This window comes from Eubalaena glacialis, chromosome 6 (genome assembly GCF_028564815.1).
Source record: "Eubalaena glacialis isolate mEubGla1 chromosome 6, mEubGla1.1.hap2.+ XY, whole genome shotgun sequence".
Lineage (NCBI taxonomy): Eukaryota > Metazoa > Chordata > Mammalia > Artiodactyla > Balaenidae > Eubalaena > Eubalaena glacialis.
The window spans coordinates 101,319,379-101,324,072 of NC_083721.1; the positions used below are offsets into that span (position 1 = coordinate 101,319,379).

Below are 4,694 nucleotides of genomic sequence, written 5' to 3' on the forward strand. Positions count from 1 at the left end.
TTATAAATCTCATCTTTGCAAAGCTGCTGAAACTGTGTAGGCAGAAACCAGTTATCTCCTTATCTCACAGCCTTCCAAATTGTATCCTCTCCTAGAGCCTACATAATCACTTGCACTCCTCTCACTAAATCTGTGTGACGCCATCTGTTACTTTGTATCTTGTGAAATGGCTGATTATTTATATGGCTCATGACTAAGGATTATTTTGTTATTCCAGTTACTCTAGAGCAGGTTTTGTTACAGAGGGCTTGGTACAATTCAGATTCCTGGGCTTTATGTCAGCCCAGTAAAAATCTCTATTTCACCTTTTACCTTTGTGAATTCTCCTCAGTTATATTTGGTAATACCCTGCGTCCCCAAAGCCTCCTTTATCTGATACTAGTAAAACCATATCAGCTTTTCATCACTCTCAGTGTTTGCCTGGTTTGTCTTTTCTCATCTTTTTACTTTCCTATGTTACAATAAAACTCCATTTATGTTTTGTGAAGTTTGAATTTCACATCATTTTTCATTTATCACATAATATTTTCTCCTTCTGATTTTTTTTTTTTTTTTTCATTTACAATGTAAACACCATTCCTAGGGTGAGGGCCATGCATAAAAAAGCAGTGCACCAAATTTAGCCTATGGGGCAGCATTCGCTAATCCCTGCTCTACAATATAAAATAAACTTAATCCAATTTAAAATGCAGGATTCAATATTTATAGTTCATTTTTATTTGCTCAATTGGTATTTACTCATTATCCAAATTGGGAAAAGTGCTGCAAAATTGCAAAGGTAAATAAACAACTCAGGCAGGACTCTGTAATTCCAATAGGGGAAATAACACATTTAAATGTGTAGAAAATCCAATATTAAATGTGGTAAGTGACAAAAGGGCATTATGGAAAATACTGGGCATTGATTTGAGGTTTTGTTGAGAAAGAATTTACATACAATAAAAAGCACAGGTGTATGGCCTGAAGAGTTTGACAAATGTGTACTGCTGTGAAACCACCATCTTGATCAAGAGAGAAAGTATCTTCATCACCCTGAGAAAATATAATTTGTCCTTTTACAATCAAACCCTCACCAAGATCAACCATTAATGAAATTTGCCTCAGATTAGATTAGTATTTTGTGTTCTAGAAATGCATGTAAATAAAATCCTACAGTATGCTCAACAATAATGATGGATTTCTCTAGTTTTCTCTTTAGTTCTGACAGTTATTATTTATGTTTTGTTGAGCTATGTTATTAGGTACATACAATTTAATATTTTTAGATCCTCTTGTTAAATTGACTCTCTTACCATTATGAATATTCATTACCTGGAAATACCCCATGTCCTGAAGTCTACTTTATCTGATATAAGTATAGTCATGTCAGTTTTAGTTTGCTGTGTTTACATAGTATAACTTTTCCAATGTTTTTACTTTCAACTTTCCTGTGTTTAAAATTCATCTCTTGTATACTGCATATAGACAGAATTTTGCTTATTTATCTAGTTTAACAATCTCTGACTCTTAATAGGAGCATTATGTCCACTTATATTTAGTATAATTATTGATATTTGGGGGTTTAATTGTACCTTCTTGCTATTTGTCCTATTTTTTATCATCTGTTCTTTGTCCTTTGTTTAGCCTTCACTGCCTTTTTATTTTGTTTTGCCTTGTTTTTTAGGAAACAATAAAATCATTTTAATTTGCTGCTTTTCACTTTGAAAGGTCCTTGCAGTATCATTTGCAAAATTCTACTAGGAAAGATACCACTGGATGGTTATGCCTGGGAATCACTGAGAAACGACAGTCCTGTGTGTAGTAAACGGAGTGGTTGAGCCGGGCAGACTTCATAGGCCAGCATTTCTTCTTTTGTTCTCCCAACCCAATCCTGAGCTAAGAGAAGACTGAGCAGCCAGAAGGTTTGGAGGGAACCAGGTTTATCTGATGCAAGCAACTGTTTGGGGGCTGGGAGGCAGGGGATGCAGAGCACAGGGCTCCCCCTGGCCCAGGATTCAGGTAGGTGACCCCCAGCAGAGGCCACGCTGTAGACTGAAGCTGGCCCCAGGACCTATCTGTGCAGGGTTTGGGGGTCTCAACGTTGCCAAATACTGAAAAGTGACGTGTGAACAATTACCTTGGGAGCTCTCTTCAGCTGTGTTCTGAACTAGGGCCTTGAGCTGCCTCCAGTTTCACAAAGAACTTGCAGAATGTGGAAGGGAGGAGAGAGGGTCCCAACCACAGCTGCTCTCACCCCTTAAGTCAAAGTCTAGGTGAGGGCCTGGGTGGACAACTTTTATTAAAAAGTCTGCAGAGAGATAAAGTGCATCTCCTATTCCTATGAATAATCTAAGCTCTTACCTGAGAAACTAGAGGCAAATAATGCCTTTGGGAAGCCAGCCAGGTCCCATAAGAAGGTACCTTTAGTAAAATTTAACATCCCAGGTTAGTTTCTCCAGACCTGGGATCAGAACCTACATCCAAGGGAAGGACTGTTTTGCTAGTGCCAGTTCTCTAACCAGGGGTTGTTGGTTTCTATTTCCTCCCATCTCCATGGTTACTGAGAACCAGCCAGGGTATTCAAGGTGTAGTGAATACAGAGCTGATCTGCCTTCTGGGAGAGCTGAGTGCAAACTACTTGGGGTCAGTGGTCACTTGTCTGGTCATCTGTCGGCAGCCCGTACTGAGGTCTGCATCTCACAAACAGGAAGCAGGATTGGAAAAGAAAGATTGTACAGAGTCATTTAACTGAATACCACCACAGTGATCACATTCTTCTCAGTTTCAAAGCCCCATCAAACTGACGCTCAGGGGGGAGCTTCATTTCAGAAAGTGTTTCTAGACTTTTGTCCCAGGGTTGAATCATTGTAATTGTCCTGTCCTTTCTTTCTCATCACAAATCCCCCTTTCTGTTATTGATGCAGGGGGTCCAAACATAAATATCTGTTACATTTATCACAGGACCCATGAAGAGGGAGGGTTCCAGCACATTTGTTCTTTCTCTATCTTTCTAGAATGATAGGAAGTTTCCCCAAAGCCCAGGCATACTGTGATTACAAATATGGAGTTGGGGGATAAAGTCTATTGGTGGGGTTATTCCTTTGCTCCATTCTTGACAAGTCTTTTCTTTTCTCTTCTGGCATTGGAGGTGGAAGGCCTCACATGTTTGGGGATAGAGGGAGGTTTCTCTGCTGCGTGAGGATATCACTGTCAGGACCCTATGAGATGACTGAACCCTGCGGAGAGCCTGGCCTGGGCTGGGTAGTGTGGGCATATGAAGGGGAGACCTTGGGTTTGGCTACCGAATGACCCTGTCAGGCTCATTAGCTCCCTCTTCTTCCCACAGGGAAAATGACCATTAGTACTAGAGCTCTTCACAGATCTTGCCTGTGTCCTCAGGCACAGCCTCGTGTGGCCTGCAGTTCCCAGGTCTGTGAAGATCTCATGGTCGTTCCCACCTGCCACAGTTTTGTCTCCAAAGAGAGAAATGGTCTTATAACCATGATTTTCCACATGTCCCAGGCAATACCTCTTGCTCTATCCATCCCGAAAGACCTCAAAGCTGATCTGGCCTCCTACAGAAAACGTGAGGCCTTTATTTGCAAATGCTTTCCACAGACCTGCTACACATTTTTGTCTTACATTTTCTTTCTTTATAATGTGTATAGAACTCCATGTGTTCTTTGGGGCTGCAGCTTCTTTCAATAGAGGATGAATTCACATCCCATTTAGAATTTCAATGAAAGCACCCCTTCTTCTTCAGGAGTTTGGTTTCTACAATGTAGCTCAGACAGTCATTGATTAAATCTTGGATTAGGGCCTTATTCAAGGTGACCTTGAATATTCTGTTTAAATAAGAGTTGCCCATCTTTGTATGCTACCAAGCCATTTCCTGGAAACACATAATCATATTTTTTTAATCACGTCATTTCCCAGCTTCACCTGCACTTTATCGAAATTTAACCCACCTACGACTCAGATTTTGATCTTCTGCCTCAATTTTTGTAGAATGCCATTTATTTCTTTAGTAATTTTCTGCTGAGGGGCCAGCAGGGTCCAGTCCACACCAAAGAGGCAGAACACTGGGCCACGAGCCCTCAAGTCCCTAGTTTCCATCCCTTCCCCTACACTTTGTTAAAATAATGAAAATAATTGACTGTTTTTAGTATTCTATTTGATCTCCTACATAGAATTTTATTATTCACTGTTTCAATTAGTTTTATAGTGGTTATTTTAGGATTACAATATGCTTCCTTAACTTTTCACCTACCTTGAATTAATATCATACCACTTCATATAAGGCAAGAATTATTTCCAGTCTCATTTTCTTCAGCTGGATTCACTTCCTGTGGTGACCCTTGCAACTCTGCTCTGTTAGTCCTAGATTCTCTTTGGTTTTGTTTCTCTGAAAGTTTATTTTGCCTTCCTTTTTGAAGAATACCTTCACTGTATATAAAATTCTAGGTAAATGTACAGTTTTTTTCCTTATTTCTAACATTGTACTGCGTACAGAAAGCTTTCAAAGATAGTACAAAGAATTTTTATATATGCTTCACCCAGATTCCCCAAAGGTTAACATTTTACCATATGTGCTTTATCTGCTATATATACCTGTTTCTTTTTCTCAGAACCATTTGAGAGTAAGTTGCAGACATGAGGACCCTCTATCCATTAATATTAGTTTAATTTGCATTTCCTAAAAATAAGGGTAAATG

The 4,694-nt window shown here is 39.5% G+C and overlaps 1 pseudogene; it reads right to left on the reverse strand.

The window, feature by feature from the left end:
* Positions 1-3,343: 3,343 nt before the first annotated feature.
* LOC133093018 (phosphomannomutase 2-like) lies at positions 3,344-4,095 on the reverse strand (annotated as a pseudogene).
* Between the last annotated feature and the right edge of the window lie 599 nt (positions 4,096-4,694).